Source organism: Pristiophorus japonicus, chromosome 1, assembly GCF_044704955.1.
Source record: "Pristiophorus japonicus isolate sPriJap1 chromosome 1, sPriJap1.hap1, whole genome shotgun sequence".
NCBI classification, from domain to species: domain Eukaryota; kingdom Metazoa; phylum Chordata; class Chondrichthyes; family Pristiophoridae; genus Pristiophorus; species Pristiophorus japonicus.
In genome coordinates this window covers 15,640,081-15,663,003 of record NC_091977.1, presented here as the reverse complement: position 1 = coordinate 15,663,003, position 22,923 = coordinate 15,640,081, and the positions used below count along the sequence as shown (strand labels likewise).

Genomic DNA, 22,923 nt, shown 5'->3' with positions numbered 1-22,923 from the left:
CTCAGAACCACAGCCTCGATCCCTCAGACCCACAGCCTCGATCCCTCAGACCCACAGCCCCGACCCCTCAGACCCACAGCCCCGATCCCTCAGACCCAACCCCGGCCTGACTCCTAGACCCACAGCCCCGACCTCCTCAGACCCACAGCCGCGACCCCCTCAGACCCACAGACCCACAGTCCCTGACCCCTCAGACCCACAGCCCTGACCCCGGCCTGACTCCTAGACCCACAGCCCCGACCCCCTCAGACCCACAGCCCTGACCCCGGCCTGACTCCTAGACACAGCCCCGACCCCCTCAGACCCACAGACCCACAGTCCCACAGTCCCTGACCCCTCAGACCCACAGCCCTGACCCCGGCCTGACTCCTAGACGCACAGCCCTGACCCCTCAGACCCAAAGCCCCGACCCCCACCTGTCCCCCAGACTCAAAGCTCCCTGCCCAATCCCCCTATAGTAAATGTCAGGATTCTAACAACATTTGACTCTGGGTCTCCAGGTAACAATGATTTAACCCGCTGGATGCCAGTTAATGTAAAACACCCCATCACATTTTAGCTTGTTGGCATAAAACCAACCGCGACTCGTACAATCATTCCCGTGGATAGTTGAGGCTCTGCCCTTCCTGTCGGTTAAACCACCCACTAAAATGGTACATCGCATCACAGCCGCTCAACAGACACATCATGCCTCATAGCGCATCAGATTAACTCCACCCGTTATGTTTTTAAATCTCTATTCCCAGTCTTATATTGAGACAGTTTAAAAAAAATACAAACAACAGAATTGCTTTGAAATATAGGCAGGTTCCCCTCACTGCCAGAATCGGAGAGAGAGATAGGTTCGATGCAGGAAGAATGTTCCCGATGTTGGGAAAGACCAGAACCAGGGGACACAGTTCAAGGATAAGGGGTAAACTATTTAGGACTGAGATGAGGAGAAACTTCTTCACTCAGAGAGTTGTTAACCTGTGGAATTCTCTACCGCAGAGAGTTGTTGATGCCAGTTCATTGGATATATTCAAGAGGAAATTTATGGCTAAAGGGATCAAGGGGTATGGAGAGAAAGCAGGAAAGGGGTACTGAGGTGAATGATCAGCCATGATCTTATTGAAAGGTGGTGCAGGCTCGAAGGGCCGAATGGCCTACTCCTGCACCTATTTTCTATATTTCTATATTTCTATATTTCTATGTTTCTATATTTCTATGTTTCTATGTTTCTATATTTCTATGTTTCTATATTTCTATGTTTCTATGTTTGTATGTTTCTATATTTCTATGTTTCTATGTTTCTATGTTTCTATATTTCTATATTTGTATGTTTCTATATTTCTATGTTTCTATGTTTCTATATTTCTATGTTTCTATGTTTCTATATTTCTATGTTTCTATATTTCTATGTTTCTATATTTCTATATTTCTATGTTTCTATATTTCTATGTTTCTATGTTTCTATATTTCTATATTTTTATGTTTCTATATTTCTATGTTTCTATGTTTCTATATTTCTATGTTTCTATGTTTCTATATTTCTATGTTTCTACTATATTTATTTTGTTTCTATATTTCTATGTTTCTATATTTCTATGTTTCTATATTTCTATGTTTCTATGTTTCTATATTTCTATGTTTCTATGTTTCTATATTTCTATGTTTCTATATTTCTATGTTTCTATGTTTCTAAATTTTTATGTTTCTATGTTTCTATATTTCTATGTTTCTACTATGTTTCTATGTTTCTATATTTCCATGTTTCTATATTTCTATATTTCTATGTTACTACGTTTCTATGTTTCTATATTTCTATATTTCTATGTTTCTATGTTTCTATATTTTTATGTTTCTATGTTTCTATATTTCTATGTTTCTATATTTCTATGTTTCTATATTTCTATATTTCTATATTTCTATGTTTCTATATTTCTATATTTCTATGTTTCTATGTTTCTATATTTCTATATTTCTATGTTTCTATGTTTCTATGTTTCTATGTGTCTATATTTCTATGTTCCTATGTTTCTATATTTCTATGTTTCTATATTTCTATATTTCTATGTTTCTATATTTCTATATTTCTATGTTTCTATCTTTCAATGTTTCTATGTTTCTATATTTCTATATTTCTATGTTTCTATATTTCTATGTTTCTATGTTTCTATATTTCTATGTTTCTATGTTTCTATATTTCTATGTTTCTATGTTTCTATATTTCTATGTTCCTATGTTTCTATATTTCTATGTTTCTATATTTCTATATTTCTATGTTTCTATCTTTCAATGTTTCTATGTTTCTATATTTCTATATTTCTATGTTTCTATGTTTCTAAATTTCTATATTTCTATGTTTCTATCTTTCAATGTTTCTATGTTTCTATGTTTCTATATTTCAATATTTCTATGTTTCTATATTTCTATGTTTCTATGTTTCTATATTTCTATGTTCCTATGTTTCTATGTTTCTATATTTCTATCTTTCTATGTTTCTATATTTCTATATTTCTATGTTTCTATGTTTCTATGTTTCTATATTTCTATATTTCTATGTTTCTATGTTTCTATATTTCTATGTTTCTATATTTCTATGTTTCTATGTTTCTATATTTCTATATTTCTATGTTTCTATGTTTCTATATTTCTATGTTTCTATATTTCTATGTTTCTATGTTTCTATATTTCTATGTTTCTATGTTTCTAAATTTTTATGTTTCTATGTTTCTATATTTCTATGTTTCTACTATGTTTCTATGTTTCTATATTTCTATGTTTCTATATTTCTATATTTCTATGTTACTACGTTTCTATGTTTCTATATTTCTATATTTCTATGTTTCCATGTTTCTATATTTTTATGTTTCTATGTTTCTATATTTCTATGTTTCTATATTTCTATGTTTCTATATTTCTATATTTCTATGTTTCTATGTTTCTATATTTCTATATTTCTATGTTTCTATGTTTCTATATTTCTATATTTCTATGTTTCTATGTTTCTATATTTCTATATTTCTATGTTTCTATGTTTCTATGTTTCTATGTGTCTATATTTCTATGTTCCTATGTTTCTATATTTCTATGTTTCTATATTTCTATGTTTCTATATTTCTATATTTCTATGTTTCTATATTTCTATATTTCTATGTTTCTATCTTTCAATGTTTCTATGTTTCTATATTTCTATATTTCTATGTTTCTATATTTCTATGTTTCTATGTTTCTATGTTTCTATGTTTCTATGTTTCTATATTTCTATGTTTCTATATTTCTATGTTTCTATGTTTCTATATTTCTATGTTTCTATGTTTCTATATTTCTATGTTCCTATGTTTCTATATTTCTATGTTTCTAAATTTCTATATTTCTATGTTTCTATCTTTCAATGTTTCTATGTTTCTATGTTTCTATATTTCTATATTTCTATGTTTCTATATTTCTATGTTTCTATGTTTCTATATTTCTATGTTCCTATGTTTCTATGTTTCTATATTTCTATCTTTCTATGTTTCTATATTTCTATATTTCTATGTTTCTATGTTTCTATGTTTCTATATTTCTATGTTTCTATATTTCTATGTTTCTATATTTCTATGTTTTAATATTTCTGTTTCTATGTTTCGATATTTCTATGTTTCTATGTTTCTATATTTCTATGTTTCTATATTTCTATGTTTCTATGTTTCTATGTTTCTATATTTCTATGTTTCGATATTTCTATGCTTCTATATTTCGATGTTTCTATGTTTCTATATTTCTATGTTTCTATATTTCTATGTTTCTATATTTCTATGTTTCTATATTTCTATATTTCTATGTTTCTATATTTCTATGTTTCTATGTTTCTATGTTTCCATATTTCTATGTTTCTATGTTTCTATGTTTCTATATTTCTATATTTCTATATTTCTATATTTCTATGTTTCTATGTTTCTATATTTCTATGTTTCTATATTTCTATGTTTCTATATTTCTATGTTTCCATATTTCTATGTTTCTATGTTTCTATGTTTCTATGTTTCTATATTTCTATGTTTCTATGTTTCTACATTTCTATGTTTCTATATTTCTATGTTTCTATATTTCTATGTTTCTATATTTCTATATTTCCATATTTCTATGTTTCTATGTTTCTATATTTCTATGTTTCTATGTTTCTATATTTCTATGTTTCTATATTTCTATGTTTCTATGTTTCTATATTTCTATGTTTCTATATTTCTATGTTTCTATGTTTCTATATTTCTATGTTTCTATATTTCAATGTTTCTATGTTTCTATGTTTCTATATTTCTATGTTTCTATATTTCTATGTTTCTATGTTACTATATTTCTATGTTTCTATATTTCTATGTTTCTATGTTTCTATGTGTCTATATTTCTATGTTCCTATGTTTCTATATTTCTATGTTTCTATATTTCTATATTCCGATGTTTCTATATTTCTATCTTTCTATATTTCTATGTTTCTATGTTTCTATATTTCTATATTTCTATGTTTCTATCTTTCAATGTTTCTATGTTTCTATATTTCTATGTTTCTATGTTTCTATATTTCTATATTTCTATGTATCTATATTTCTATGTTTCTATATTTCTATGTTTCTATATTTCTATATTTCTATGTTTCTATATTTCTATGTTTCTATATTTCTATATTGCTATGTTTCTATATTTCTATGTTTCTATATTTCTATGTTTCTATATATGTTTCTATATTTCTATGTTCCTATATTTCTATATTTCTATATTTCTATGTTTCTATCTTTCTATGTTTCTATGTTTCTATATTTATATGTTTCTATATTTCCATATTTCTACATTTCTATGTTTCTATATTTCTATGATTCTATATTTCTATATTTCTATGTTTCTATCTTTCAATGTTTCTATGTTTCTATATTTCTACATTTCTATGTTTCTATATTTCTATGTTTCTATGTTTCTATATTTCTATATTTCTATGTTTCTATATTTCTATGTTTCTATATTTCTATATTTCTATGTTTCTATATTTCTATGTTTCTATATTTCTATATTGCTATGTTTCTATATTTCTATGTTTCTATGTTTATATATTTGTATGTTTCTATGTTTCTATGTTTCTATATTTCTATGTTTCTATGTTTCTATATTTCTATGTTTCTATATTTCTATATTTCTATATTTCTATGTTTCTATGTTTCTATATTTCTATATTTCTATGTTTCTATAATTCTATGTTTCTATATTTCTATGTTTCTATGTTTCTATATTTCTATGTTTCTATGTTTCTATGTTTCTATATTTCTATATTTCTATGTTTCTATATTTCTATGTTTCTATGTTTCTATATTTCTATGTTTCTATATTTCTATATTTCTATGTTTCTATATTTCTATATTGCTATGTTTCTATATTTCTATGTTGCTATATTTCTATGTTTCTATATATGTTTCTATATTTCTATGTTCCTATATTTCTATATTTCTATATTTCTATATTTCTATGTTTCTATATTTCTATGTTTCTATGTTTCTATATTGATATGTTTCTATATTTCTATATTTCTACATTTCTATGTTTCTATATTTCTATGATTCTATATTTCTATATTTCTATGTTTCTATGTTTCTATATTTCTATATTTCTATGTTTCTATATTTCTATGTTTCTATATTTCTATATTGCTATGTTTCTATATTTCTATGTTTCTATGTTTATATATTTGTATGTTTCTATATTTCTATGTTTCTATATTTCTATGTTTCTATGTTTCTATATTTCTATGTTTCTATATTTCTATATTTCTATGTTTCTATATTTCTATGTTTCTATATTTCTATGTTTCTATATTTCTATATTTCTATGTTTCTATATTTCTATTTTTCTATGTTTCTATATTTCTATGTTTCTATGTTTCTATGTTTCTATATTTCTATATTTCTATGTTTCTATATTTCTATGTTTCTATGTTTCTATATTTCTATGTTTGTATATTTCTATGTTTCTATGTTTCTATATTTCTATGTTTCTATGTTTCTATATTTCTATGTTTCTATATTTCTACGTTTCTATATTTCTATGTTTCTATGTTTCTATATTTCTATGTTTCTATATTTCTATGTTTCTATATTTCTATGTTTCTATGTTTCTATATTTCTATGTTTCTATGTTTCTATGTTTCTATATTTCTATGTTCCTATGTTTCTATATTTCTATGTTTCTATATTTCTATGTTTCTATGTTTCTATGTTTCTATATTTCTATGTTTCTATATTTCTATATTTCTATGTTTCTATATTTCTATATTTCTATATTTCTATGTTTCTATATTTCTATGTTTCTATATATGTTTCTATATTTCTATGTTTCTATGTTTCTATATTTCTATATTTCTATATTTCTATATTTCTATGTTTCTATGTTTATATATTTATATGTTTCTATATTTCTATATTTCTATATTTCTATGTTTCTATATTTCTATGTTTCTATATTTCTATATTGCTATGTTTCTATATTTCTATGTTTCTATATTTCTATGTTTCTATGTTTCTATATTTCTATGTTTCTATGTTACTATATTTCTATATTTCTATGTTTCTATGTTTCTATGTTTCTATGTTCCTATGTTTCTATATTTCTATGTTTCTATATTTCTATATTTCTATGTTTCTATATTTCTATCTTTCTATGTTTCTATATTTCTATATTTCGATGTTTCTATCTTTCAATGTTTCTATGTTTCTATATTTCTATATTTCTATGTTTCTATATTTCTATGTTTCTATGTTTCTATATTTCTATGTTTCTATGTTACTATATTTCTATGTTTCTATATTTCTATGTTTCTATGTTTCTATGTTTCTATGTTCCTATGTTTCTATATTTCTATGTTTCTATATTTCTATATTTCTATGTTTCTATATTTCTATCTTTCTATGTTTCTATATTTCTATGTTTCTATCTTTCAATGTTTCTATGTTTCTATATTTCTATATTTCTATGTTTCTATATTTCTATGTTTCTATGTTTCTATATTTCTATGTTTCTATGTTTCTATGTTTCTATATTTCTATGTTTCTATCTTTCAATGTTTCTATGTTTCTATATTTCTATGTTTCTATATTTCTATGTTTCTATGTTTCTATATTTCTATGTTTCTATATTTCTATGTTTCTATCTTTCAATGTTTCTATGTTTCTATATTTCTATATTTCTATGTTTCTATATTTCTATGTTTCTATGTTTCTATATTTCTATGTTTCTATGTTTCTATATTTCTATGTTTCTATATTTCTATGTTTCTATATTTCTATGTTTCTATGTTTCTATATTTCTATGTTTCTATGTTTCTATATTTCTATGTTCCTATGTTTCTATATTTCTATATTTCTATATTTCTATGTTTCTATATTTCTATGTTTCTATGTTTCTATATTTATATGTTTCTATATTTCTATATTTCTACATTTCTATGTTTCTATATTTCTATGATTCTATATTTCTATATTTCTATGTTTCTATGTTTCTATATTTCTATATTTCTATGTTTCTATATTTCTATGTTTCTATATTTCTATATTGCTATGTTTCTATATTTCTATGTTTCTATGTTTATATATTTGTATGTTTCTATATTTCTATGTTTCTATATTTCTATGTTTCTATGTTTCTATATTTCTATGTTTCTATATTTCTATATTTCTATGTTTCTATGTTTCTATATTTCTATGTTTCTATGTTTCTATATTTCTATATTTCTATGTTTCTATATTTCTATGTTTCTATGTTTCTATATTTCTATGTTTCTATGTTTCTATATTTCTATATTTCTATGTTTCTATATTTCTATGTTTCTATGTTTCTATGTTTCTATATTTCTATGTTTGTATATTTCTATGTTTCTATGTTTCTATATTTCTATGTTTCTATGTTTCTATATTTCTATGTTTCTATATTTCTACGTTTCTATATTTCTACGTTTCTATGTTTCTATATTTCTATGTTTCTATATTTCTATGTTTCTATATTTCTATGTTTCTATGTTTCTATATTTCTATGTTTCTATGTTTCTATGTTTCTATATTTCTATGTTCCTATGTTTCTATATTTCTATGTTTCTATATTTCTATGTTTCTATGTTTCTATGTGTCTATATTTCTATGTTCCTATGTTTCTATATTTCTATGTTTCTATATTTCTATATTTCTATGTTTCTATATTTCTATCTTTCTATATTTCTATGTTTCTATGTTTCTATATTTCTATATTTCTATGTTTCTATCTTTCAATGTTTCTATGTTTCTATGTTTCTATATTTCTGTTTCTATGTTTCTATGTTTCTATATTTCTATGTTTCTATGTTTCTATGTATCTATATTTCTATGTTTCTATATTTTTATATTTCTATGTTTCTATATTTCTATATTTCTATGTTTCTATATTTCTATATTTCTATGTTTCTATATTTCTATATTTCTATGTTTCTATATTTCTATGTTTCTATATTTCTATGTTTCTATATTTCTATATTTCTATGTTTCTATATTTCTATATTTCTATATTTCTATGTTTCTATATTTCTATGTTTTTATATATGTTTCTATATTTCTATGTTCCTATGTTTCTATATTTCTATATTTCTATATTTCTATATTTCTATGTTTCTATGTTTATATATTTATATGTTTCTATATTTCTATATTTCTATATTTCTATGTTTCTATATTTCTATGTTTCTATATTTCTATATTGCTATGTTTCTATATTTCTATGTTTCTATATTTCTATGTTTCTATGTTTCTATATTTCTATGTTTCTATGTTACTATATTTCTATGTTTCTATATTTCTATGTTTCTATGTTTCTATGTTTCTATGTTCCTATGTTTCTATATTTCTATGTTTCTATATTTCTATATTTCTATGTTTCTATATTTCTATCTTTCTATGTTCCTATGTTTCTATATTTCTATATTTCTATATTTCTATGTTTCTATATTTCTATCTTTCTATGTTTCTATATTTCTATATTTCTATGTTTCTATCTTTCAATGTTTCTATGTTTCTATATTTCTATGTTTCTATGTTTCTATATTTCTATGTTTCTATGTTTCTATATTTCTATGTTTCTATGTTTCTATATTTCTATGTTCCTATGTTTCTATATTTCTATGTTTCTATATTTCTATATTTCTATGTTTCTGTCTTTCAATGTTTCTATGTTTCTATATTTCTATATTTCTATGTTTCTATATTTCTATGTTTCTATGTTTCTATATTTCTATGTTTCTATATTTCTATGTTTCTATATTTCTATCTTTCTATGTTTCTATATTTCAATGTTTCTATGTTTCTATATTTCTATGTTTCTATGTTTCTATATTTCTATGTTTCTATATTTCTATGTTTCTATGTTTCTATATTTCTATGTTTCTATGTTTCTATATTTCTATGTTTCTATGTTTCTATATTTCTATGTTCCTATGTTTCTATATTTCTATGTTTCTATGTTACTATATTTCTGTGTTTCTATATTTCTATGTTTCTATGTTTCTATGTTTCTATGTTCCTATGTTTCTATATTTCTATGTTTCTATATTTCTATATTTCTATGTTTCTATATTTCTATCTTTCTATGTTTCTATATTTCTATATTTCGATGTTTCTATCTTTCAATGTTTCTATGTTTCTATATTTCTATATTTCTATGTTTCTATATTTCTATGTTTCTATGTTTCTATATTTCTATGTTTCTATGTTACTATATTTCTATGTTTCTATATTTCTATGTTTCTATGTTTCTATGTTTCTATGTTCCTATGTTTCTATATTTCTATGTTTCTATATTTCTATATTTCTATGTTTCTATATTTCTATCTTTCTATGTTTCTATATTTCTATGTTTCTATCTTTCAATGTTTCTATGTTTCTATATTTCTATATTTCTATGTTTCTATATTTCTATGTTTCTATGTTTCTATATTTCTATGTTTCTATGTTTCTATGTTTCTATATTTCTATGTTTCTATCTTTCAATGTTTCTATGTTTCTATATTTCTATGTTTCTATATTTCTATGTTTCTATGTTTCTATATTTCTATGTTTCTATATTTCTATGTTTCTATCTTTCAATGTTTCTATGTTTCTATGTTTCTATGTTTCTATATTTCTATGTTTCTATATTTCTATGTTTCTATCTTTCAATGTTTCTATGTTTCTATATTTCTATATTTCTATGTTTCTATATTTCTATGTTTCTATGTTTCTATGTTTCTATATTTCTATGTTTCAATATTTCTATGTTTCTATATTTCTATGTTTCTATGTTTCTATATTTCTATGTTTCTATGTTTCTATATTTCTATGTTCCTATGTTTCTATGTTTCTATATTTCTATGTTTCTATGTTTCTATATTTATATGTTTCTATATTTCTATATTTCTACATTTCTATGTTTCTATATTTCTATGATTCTATATTTCTATATTTCTATGTTTCTATGTTTCTATATTTCTATATTTCTATGTTTCTATATTTCTATGTTTCTATATTTCTATATTGCTATGTTTCTATATTTCTATGTTTCTATGTTTATATATTTGTATGTTTCTATATTTCTATGTTTCTATATTTCTATGTTTCTATGTTTCTATATTTCTATGTTTCTATATTTCTATATTTCTATGTTTCTATGTTTCTATATTTCTATGTTTCTATGTTTCTATATTTCTATATTTCTATGTTTCTATATTTCTATGTTTCTATGTTTCTATATTTCTATGTTTCTATGTTTCTATATTTCTATATTTCTATGTTTCTATATTTCTATGTTTCTATGTTTCTATATTTCTACGTTTCTATATTTCTATGTTTCTATGTTTCTATATTTCTATGTTTCTATATTTCTATGTTTCTATGTTTCTATATTTCTATGTTTCTATGTTTCTATGTTTCTATATTTCTATGTTCCTATGTTTCTATATTTCTATGTTTCTATATTTCTATGTTTCTATGTGTCTATATTTCTATGTTCCTATGTTTCTATATTTCTATGTTTCTATATTTCTATATTTCTATCTTTCTATATTTCTATCTTTCTATATTTCTATGTTTCTATGTTTCTATATTTCTATATTTCTATGTTTCTATCTTTCAATGTTTCTATGTTTCTATGTATCTATATTTCTATGTTTCTATATTTCTATATTTCTATGTTTCTATATTTCTATATTTCTATGTTTCTATATTTCTATATTTCTATGTTTCTATATTTCTATGTTTCTATATTTCTATGTTTCTATATTTCTATATTTCTATGTTTCTATATTTCTATATTTCTATATTTCTATGTTTCTATATTTCTATGTTTCTATATATGTTTCTATATTTCTATGTTCCTATGTTTCTATATTTCTATATTTCTATATTTCTATATTTCTATGTTTATATATTTATATGTTTCTATATTTCTATATTTCTATATTTCTATGTTTCTATATTTCTATGTTTCTATATTTCTATATTGCTATGTTTCTATATTTCTATGTTTCTATATTTCTATGTTTCTATGTTTCTATATTTCTATGTTTCTATGTTACTATATTTCTATGTTTCTATATTTCTATGTTTCTATGTTTCTATGTTTCTATGTTCCTATGTTTCTATATTTCTATGTTTCTATATTTCTATATTTCTATGTTTCTATATTTCTATCTTTCTATGTTTCTATATTTCTATATTTCGATGTTTCTATCTTTCAATGTTTCTATGTTTCTATATTTCTATATTTCTATGTTTCTATATTTCTATGTTTCTATGTTTCTATATTTCTATGTTTCTATGTTACTATATTTCTATGTTTCTATATTTCTATGTTTCTATGTTTCTATGTTTCTATGTTCCTATGTTTCTATATTTCTATGTTTCTATATTTCTATATTTCTATGTTTCTATATTTCTATCTTTCTATGTTTCTATGTTTCTATCTTTCAATGTTTCTATGTTTCTATATTTCTATATTTCTATGTTTCTATATTTCTATGTTTCTATGTTTCTATGTTTCTATATTTCTATGTTTCTATCTTTCAATGTTTCTATGTTTCTATATTTCTATGTTTCTATATTTCTATGTTTCTATGTTTCTATATTTCTATGTTTCTATATTTCTATGTTTCTATCTTTCAATGTTTCTATGTTTCTATATTTCTATATTTCTATGTTTCTATATTTCTATGTTTCTATGTTTCTATATTTCTATGTTTCTATGTTTCTATATTTCTATGTTTCTATATTTCTATGTTTCTATATTTCTATGTTTCTATGTTTCTATATTTCTATGTTTCTATGTTTCTATATTTCTATGTTCCTATGTTTCTATATTTCTATATTTCTATATTTCTATATTTCTATGTTTCTATGTTTATATATTTATATGTTTCTATATTTCTATATTTCTATATTTCTATGTTTCTATATTTCTATGTTTCTATATTTCTATATTGCTATGTTTCTATATTTCTATGTTTCTATATTTCTATGTTTCTATGTTTCTATATTTCTATGTTTCTATGTTACTATATTTCTATGTTTCTATATTTCTATGTTTCTATGTTTCTATGTTTCTATGTTCCTATGTTTCTATGTTTCTATATTTCTATATTTCTATGTTTCTATATTTCTATCTTTCTATGTTTCTATATTTCTATATTTCGATGTTTCTATCTTTCAATGTTTCTATGTTTCTATATTTCTATATTTCTATGTTTCTATATTTCTATGTTTCTATGTTTCTATATTTCTATGTTTCTATGTTACTATATTTCTATGTTTCTATATTTCTATGTTTCTATGTTTCTATGTTCCTCTGTTTCTATATTTCTATGTTTCTATATTTCTATATTTCTATGTTTCTATATTTCTATCTTTCTATGTTTCTATATTTCTATGTTTCTATCTTTCAATGTTTCTATGTTTCTATGTTTCTATATTTCTATATTTCTATGTTTCTATATTTCTATGTTTCTATGTTTCTATATTTCTATGTTTCTATGTTTCTATGTTTCTATATTTCTATGTTTCTATGTTTCAATGTTTCTATGTTTCTATATTTCTATGTTTCTATATTTCTATGTTTCTATGTTTCTATATTTCTATGTTTCTATATTTCTATGTTTCCATCTTTCAATGTTTCTATGTTTCTATATTTCTATATTTCTATGTTTCTATATTTCTATGTTTCTATATTTCTATGTTTCTATGTTTCTATATTTCTATATTTCTATGTTTCTATATTTCTATATTTCTATATTTCTATGTTTCTATATTTCTATGTTTCTATATATGTTTCTATATTTCTATATTTCTATGTTTCTATATTTCTATGTTTCTATATATGTTTCTATATTTCTATGTTCCTATGTTTCTATATTTCTATATTTCTATATTTCTATATTTCTATGTTTCTATGTTTATATATTTATATGTTTCTATATTTCTATATTTCTATATTTCTATGTTTCTATATTTCTATGTTTCTATATTTCTATATTGCTATGTTTCTATATTTCTATGTTTCTATATTTCTATGTTTCTATGTTTCTATATTTCTATGTTTCTATGTTACTATATTTCTATGTTTCTATATTTCTATGTTTCTATGTTTCTATGTTTCTATGTTCCTATGTTTCTATATTTCTATGTTTCTATATTTCTATATTTCTATGTTTCTATATTTCTATCTTTCTATGTTTCTATATTTCTATATTTCGATGTTTCTATCTTTCAATGTTTCTATGTTTCTATATTTCTATATTTCTATGTTTCTATATTTCTATGTTTCTATGTTTCTATATTTCTATGTTTCTATGTTACTATATTTCTATGTTTCTATATTTCTATGTTTCTATGTTTCTATGTTCCTATGTTTCTATATTTCTATGTTTCTATATTTCTATATTTCTATGTTTCTATATTTCTATCTTTCTATGTTTCTATATTTCTATGTTTCTATCTTTCAATGTTTCTATGTTTCTATATTTCTATATTTCTATGTTTCTATATTTCTATGTTTCTATGTTTCTATATTTCTATGTTTCTATGTTTCTATGTTTCTATATTTCTATGTTTCTATCTTTCAATGTTTCTATGTTTCTATATTTCTATGTTTCTATATTTCTGTGTTTCTATGTTTCTATATTTCTATGTTTCTATATTTCTATGTTTCTATCTTTCAATGTTTCTATGTTTCTATATTTCTATATTTCTATGTTTCTATATTTCTATGTTTCTATGTTTCTATATTTCTATGTTTCTATGTTTCTATATTTCTATGTTTCTATATTTCTATGTTTCTATGTTTCTATATTTCTATGTTTCTATGTTTCTATATTTCTATGTTCCTATGTTTCTATATTTCTATATTTCTATATTTCTATATTTCTATGTTTCTATGTTTATATATTTCTATGTTTCTATATTTCTATATTTCTATATTTCTATGTTTCTATATTTCTATGTTTCTATATTTCTATATTGCTATGTTTCTATATTTCTATGTTTCTATATTTCTATGTTTCTATGTTTCTATATTTCTATGTTTCTATGTTACTATATTTCTATGTTTCTATATTTCTATGTTTCTATGTTTCTATGTTTCTATGTTCCTATGTTTCTATATTTCTATGTTTCTATATTTCTATATTTCTATGTTTCTATATTTCTATCTTTCTATGTTTCTATATTTCTATATTTCGATGTTTCTATCTTTCAATGTTTCTATGTTTCTATATTTCTATATTTCTATGTTTCTATATTTCTATGTTTCTATGTTTCTATATTTCTATGTTTCTATGTTACTATATTTCTATGTTTCTATATTTCTATGTTTCTATGTTTCTATGTTTCTATGTTTCTATGTTCCTCTGTTTCTATATTTCTATGTTTCTATATTTCTATATTTCTATGTTTCTATATTTCTATCTTTCTATGTTTCTATATTTCTATGTTTCTATCTTTCAATGTTTCTATGTTTCTATATTTCTATATTTCTATGTTTCTATATTTCTATGTTTCTATGTTTCTATATTTCTATGTTTCTATGTTTCTATGTTTCTATATTTCTATGTTTCTATGTTTCAATGTTTCTATGTTTCTATATTTCTATGTTTCTATATTTCTATGTTTCTATGTTTCTATATTTCTATGTTTCTATATTTCTATGTTTCTATATTTCTATGTTTCCATCTTTCAATGTTTCTATGTTTCTATATTTCTATATTTCTATGTTTCTATATTTCTATGTTTCTATATTTCTATGTTTCTATGTTTCTATATTTCTATGTTTCTATATTTCTATGTTTCTATATTTCTATGTTTCTATATTTCTATGTTTCTATGTTTCTATATTTCTATGTTTCTATGTTTCTATATTTCTATGTTCCTATGTTTCTATATTTCTATGTTTCTATATTTCTATATTTCTATGTTTCTATCTTTCAATGTTTCTATGTTTCTATATTTCTATATTTCTATGTTTCTATATTTCTATGTTTCTATGTTTCTATATTTCTATGTTCCTATGTTTCTATATTTCTATGTTTCTATATTTCTATGTTTCTATATTTCTATCTTTCTATGTTTCTATATTTCTATATTTCTATGTTTCTATCTTTCAATGTTTCTATGTTTCTATATTTCTATGTTTCTATGTTTCTATATTTCTATGTTTCTATGTTTCTATATTTCTATGTTTCTATGTTTCTATATTTCTATGTTCCTATGTTTCTATATTTCTATGTTTCTATATTTCTATATTTCTATGTTTCTATCTTTCAATGTTTCTATGTTTCTATATTTCTATATTTCTATGTTTCTATATTTCTATGTTTCTATGTTTCTATATTTCTATGTTTCTATATTTCTATGTTTCTATATTTCTATCTTTCTATGTTTCTATATTTCAATGTTTCTATGTTTCTATATTTCTATGTTTCTATGTTTCTATATTTCTATGTTTCTATATTTCTATGTTTCTATGTTTCTATATTTCTATGTTTCTATGTTTCTATATTTCTATGTTTCTATGTTTCTATATTTCTATGTTCCTATGTTTCTATATTTCTATGTTTCTATATTTCTATATTTCTATGTTTCTATCTTTCAATGTTTCTATGTTTCTATATTTCTATATTTCTATGTTTCTATATTTCTATGTTTCTATATTTCTATGTTTCTATGTTCCTATATTTCTATGTTTCTATGTTTCTATGTTTCTATATTTCTATATTTCTATGTTTCTATATTTCTATGTTTCTATGTTTCTATATTTCTATGTTTCTATATTTCTATATTTCTATGTTTCTATATTTCTATATTGCTATGTTTCTATATTTCTATGTTTCTATATTTCTATGTTTCTATATATGTTTCTATATTTCTATGTTCCTATATTTCTATATTTCTATATTTCTATATTTCTATGTTTCTATATTTCTATGTTTCTATGTTTCTATATTTATATGTTTCTATATTTCTATATTTCTACATTTCTATGTTTCTATATTTCTATGATTCTATATTTCTATATTTCTATGTTTCTATGTTTCTATATTTCTATATTTCAATGTTTCTATATTTCTATGTTTCTATATTTCTATATTGCTATGTTTCTATATTTCTATGTTTCTATGTTTATATATTTGTATGTTTCTATATTTCTATGTTTCTATATTTCTATGTTTCTATGTTTCTATATTTCTATGTTTCTATATTTCTATATTTCTATATTTCTATGTTTCTATATTTCTCTGTTTCTATATTTCTATGTTTCTATGTTTCTATATTTCTATATTTCTATGTTTCTATATTTCTATGTTTCTATGTTTCTATATTTCTATGTTTCTATGTTTCAATGTTTCTGTATTTCTATATTTCTATGTTTCTATATTTCTATGTTTCTATGTTTCTATGTTTCTATGTTTCTATATTTCTATGTTTGTATATTTCTATGTTTCTATGTTTCTATATTTCTATGTTTCTATGTTTCTATATTTCTATGTTTCTATATTTCTACGTTTCTATATTTCTATGTTTCTATGTTTCTATATTTCTATGTTTCTATATTTCTATGTTTCTATATTTCTATGTTTCTATGTTTCTATATTTCTATGTTTCTATGTTTCTATGTTTCTATATTTCTATGTTCCTATGTTTCTATATTTCTATGTTTCTATATTTCTATGTTTCTATGTTTCTATGTGTCTATATTTCTATGTTCCTATGTTTCTATATTTCTATGTTTCTATATTTCTATATTTCTATGTTTCTATATTTCTATCTTTCTATATTTCTATGTTTCTATGTTTCTATATTTCTATATTTCTATGTTTCTATCTTTCAATGTTTCTATGTTTCTATGTTTCTATATTTCTGTTTCTATGTTTCTATGTTTCTATATTTCTATGTTTCTATGTATCTATATTTCTATTTTTCTATATTTCTATATTTCTATGTTTCTATATTTCTATATTTCTATGTTTCTATATTTCTATATTTCTATGTTTCTATATTTCTATGTTTCTATGTTTCTATATTTCTATGTTTCTATATTTCTATGTTTCTATATTTCTATATTTCTATGTTTCTATATTTCTATATTTCTATATTTCTATGTTTCTATATTTCTATGTTTCTATATATGTTTCTATATTTCTATGTTCCTATGTTTCTATATTTCTATATTTCTATATTTCTATATTTCTATGTTTCTATGTTTATATATTTATATGTTTCTATATTTCTATATTTCTATATTTCTATGTTTCTATATTTCTATGTTTCTATATTTCTATATTGCTATGTTTCTATATTTCTATGTTTCTATATTTCTATGTTTCTATGTTTCTATATTTCTATGTTTCTATGTTACTATATTTCTATGTTTCTATATTTCTATGTTTCTATGTTTCTATGTTTCTATGTTCCTATGTTTCTATATTTCTATGTTTCTATATTTCTATATTTCTATGTTTCTATATTTCGATCTTTCTATGTTTCTATATTTCTATATTTCGATGTTTCTATCTTTCAATGTTTCTATGTTTCTATATTTCTATATTTCTATGTTTCTATATTTCTATGTTTCTATGTTTCTATATTTCTATGTTTCTATGTTACTATATTTCTATGTTTCTATATTTCTATGTTTCTATGTTTCTATGTTTCTATGTTCCTATGTTTCTATATTTCTATGTTTCTATATTTCTATATTTCTATGTTTCTATATTTCTATCTTTCTATGTTTCTATATTTCTATGTTTCTATCTTTCAATGTTTCTATGTTTCTATATTTCTATATTTCTATGTTTCTATATTTCTATGTTTCTATGTTTCTATATTTCTATGTTTCTATGTTTCTATATTTCTATGTTTCTATCTTTCAATGTTTCTATGTTTCTATATTTCTATGTTTCTATATTTCTATGTTTCTATATTTCTATATTTCTATGTTTCTATATTTCTATGTTTCTATCTTTCAATGTTTCTATGTTTCTATATTTCTATATTTCTATGTTTCTATATTTCTATGTTTCTATGTTTCTATATTTCTATGTTTCTATGTTTCTATATTTCTATGTTTCTATATTTCTATGTTTCTATATTTCTATGTTTCTATGTTTCTATATTTCTATGTTTCTATGTTTCTATATTTCTATGTTCCTATGTTTCTATATTTCTATATTTCTATATTTCTATGTTTCTATATTTCTATGTTTCTATATTTCTATATTGCTATGTTTCTATATTTCTATGTTTCTGTGTTTATATATTTGTATGTTTCTATATTTCTATGTTTCTATATTTCTATGTTTCTATGTTTCTATATTTCTATGTTTCTATATTTCTATATTTCTATGTTTCTATATTTCTATGTTTCTATATTTCTATGTTTCTATATTTCTATATTTCTATGTTTCTATATTTCTATGTTTCTATATTTCTATGTTTCTATGTTTCTATGTTTCTATATTTCTATATTTCTATGTTTCTATATTTCTATGTTTCTATGTTTCTATGTTTCTATATTTCTATGTTTGTATATTTCTATGTTTCTATGTTTCTATATTTCTATGTTTCTATGTTTCTATATTTCTATGTTTCTATATTTCTACGTTTCTATATTTCTATGTTTCTATGTTTCTATATTTCTATGTTTCTATATTTCTATGTTTCTATATTTCTATGTTTCTATGTTTCTATATTTCTATGTTTCTATGTTTCTATGTTTCTATATTTCTATGTTCCTATGTTTCTATATTTCTATGTTTCTATGTTTCTATGTTTCTATGTGTCTATATTTCTATGTTCCTATGTTTCTATATTTCTATGTTTCTATATTTCTATATTTCTATGTTTCTATATTTCTATCTTTCTATATTTCTATGTTTCTATGTTTCTATATTTCTATATTTCTATGTTTCTATCTTTCAATGTTTCTATGTTTCTATGTTTCTATATTTCTGTTTCTATGTTTCTATGTTTCTATATTTCTATGTTTCTATGTTTCTATGTATCTATATTTCTATGTTTCTATATTTCTATATTTCTATGTTTCTATATTTCTATATTTCTATGTTTCTATATTTCTATATTTCTATGTTTCTATATTTCTATATTTCTATGTTTCTATATTTCTATGTTTCTATATTTCTATATTTCTATGTTTCTATATTTCTATGTTTCTATATTTCTATGTTTCTATATTTCTATGTTTCTATATTTCTATGTTTCTATATATGTTTCTATATTTCTATGTTCCTATGTTTCTATATTTCTATATTTCTATATTTCTATATTTCTATGTTTCTATGTTTATATATTTATATGTTTCTATATTTCTATGTTTCTATATTTCTATGTTTCTATATTTCTATATTGCTATGTTTCTATATTTCTATGTTTCTATATTTCTATGTTTCTATGTTTCTATATTTCTATGTTTCTATGTTACTATATTTCTATGTTTCTATATTTCTATGTTTCTATGTTTCTATGTTTCTATGTTCCTATGTTTCTATATTTCTATGTTTCTGTATTTCTATATTTCTATGTTTCTATATTTCTATCTTTCTATGTTTCTATATTTCTATATTTCAATGTTTCTATCTTTCAATGTTTCTATGTTTCTATATTTCTATATTTCTATGTTTCTATATTTCTATGTTTCTATGTTTCTATATTTCTATGTTTCTATGTTACTATATTTCTATGTTTCTATATTTCTATGTTTCTATGTTTCTATGTTTCTATGTTCCTATGTTTCTATATTTCTATGTTTCTATATTTCTATATTTCTATGTTTCTATATTTCTATCTTTCTATGTTTCTATATTTCTATGTTTCTATCTTTCAATGTTTCTATGTTTCTATATTTCTATATTTCTATGTTTCTATATTTCTATGTTTCTATGTTTCTATATTTCTATGTTTCTATGTTTCTATGTTTCTATATTTCTATGTTTCTATCTTTCAATGTTTCTATGTTTCTATATTTCTATGTTTCTATATTTCTATGTTTCTATGTTTCTATATTTCTATGTTTCTATATTTCTATGTTTCTATCTTTCAATGTTTCTATGTTTCTATATTTCTATATTTCTATGTTTCTATATTTCTATGTTTCTATGTTTCTATATTTCTATGTTTCTATGTTTCTATATTTCTATGTTTCTATATTTCTATGTTTCTATATTTCTATGTTTCTATGTTTCTATATTTCTATGTTTCTATGTTTCTATATTTCTATGTTCCTATGTTTCTATATTTCTATATTTCTATATTTCTATGTTTCTATGTTTATATATTTATATGTTTCTATATTTCTATATTTCTATATTTCTATGTTTCTATATTTCTATGTTTCTATATTTCTATATTGCTATGTTTCTATATTTCTATGTTTCTATATTTCTATGTTTCTATGTTTCTATATTTCTATGTTTCTATGTTACTATATTTCTATGTTTCTATATTTCTATGTTTCTATGTTTCTATGTTCCTATGTTTCTATATTTCTATGTTTCTATATTTCTATATTTCTATGTTTCTATATTTCTATGTTTCTATGTTTCTATATTTCTATGTTTCTATGTTACTATATTTCTATGTTTCTATATTTCTATGTTTCTATGTTTCTATGTTTCTATTTTCCTATGTTTCTATATTTCTATATTTCTATGTTTCCATATTTCTATCTTTCTATGTTTCTATATTTCTATGTTTCTATCTTTCAATGTTTCTATGTTTCTATATTTCTATATTTCTATGTTTCTATATTTCTATGTTTCTATGTTTCTATATTTCTATGTTTCTATGTTTCTATGTTTCTATATTTCTATGTTTCTATGTTTCAATGTTTCTATGTTTCTATATTTCTATGTTTCTATATTTCTATGTTTCTATGTTTCTATATTTCTATGTTTCTATATTTCTATGTTTCCATCTTTCAATGTTTCTATGTTTCTATATTTCTATATTTCTATGTTTCTATATTTCTATGTTTCTATGTTTCTATATTTCTATGTTTCTATGTTTCTATATTTCTATGTTTCTATATTTCTATGTTTCTATATTTCTATGTTTCTATATTTCTATGTTTCTATGTTTCTATATTTCTATGTTCCTATGTTTCTATATTTCTATGTTTCTATATTTCTATATTTCTATGTTTCTATCTTTCAATGTTTCTATGTTTCTATATTTCTATATTTCTATGTTTCTATATTTCTATGTTTCTATGTTTCTATATTTCTATGTTCCTATGTTTCTATATTTCTATGTTTCTATATTTCTATGTTTCTATATTTCTATCTTTCTATGTTTCTATATTTCTATATTTCTATGTTTCTATCTTTCAATGTTTCTATGTTTCTATATTTCTATGTTTCTATGTTTCTATATTTCTATGTTTCTATGTTTCTATATTTCTATGTTTCTATGTTTCTATATTTCTATGTTCCTATGTTTCTATATTTCTATGTTTCTATATTTCTATATTTCTATGTTTCTATCTTTCAATGTTTCTATGTTTCTATATTTCTATATTTCTATGTTTCTATATTTCTATGTTTCTATGTTTCTATATTTCTATGTTTCTATATTTCTATGTTTCTATATTTCTATCTTTCTATGTTTCTATATTTCAATGTTTCTATGTTTCTATATTTCTATGTTTCTATGTTTCTATATTTCTATGTTTCTATATTTCTATGTTTCTATGTTTCTATATTTCTATGTTCCTATGTTTCTATATTTCTATGTTTCTATATTTCTATATTTCTATGTTTCTATCTTTCAATGTGTCTATGTTTCTATATTTCTATATTTCTATCTTTCAATGTTTCTATGTTTCTATGTTTCTATATTTCTATGTTTCTATATTTCTATGTTTCTATGTTTCTATATTTCTATGTTTCTATATTTCTATGTTTCAATATTTCTGTTTCTATGTTTCGATATTTCTATGTTTCTATGTTTCTATATTTCTGTTTCTATATTTCTATGTTTCTATGTTTTGATATTTCTATGTTTCTATGTTTCTATGTTTCTATGTTTCTATGTTTCTATATTTCTATGTTTCGATATTTCTATGCTTCTATATTTCTATGTTTCTATGTTTCTATATTTCTATGTTTCTATATTTCGATGTTTCTATGTTTCTATATTTCTATGTTTCTATGTTTCTATATTTCTATGTTTCTATATTTCTATGTTTCTATGTTTCTATGTTTCTATTTTCTATGTTTCTATATTTCTATGTTTCTATGTTTCTATATTTCTATGTTTCTATATTTCTATGTTTCTATGTTTCTATATTTCTATGTTTCTATGTTTCTATGTTTCTATATTTCTATGTTTCTATATTTCTATATTTCTATATTTCTATGTTTCT

General features: G+C 21.8%; 1 protein-coding gene across 1 annotated transcript in view; it reads right to left on the bottom strand.

The window, feature by feature from the left end:
* The window catches only part of sh3bp2 (SH3-domain binding protein 2), a 169,525-nt gene that overhangs the window by 123,111 nt on the left and 23,491 nt on the right, over positions 1-22,923 (bottom strand). The gene's annotated exons all lie outside the window — the stretch shown is intronic.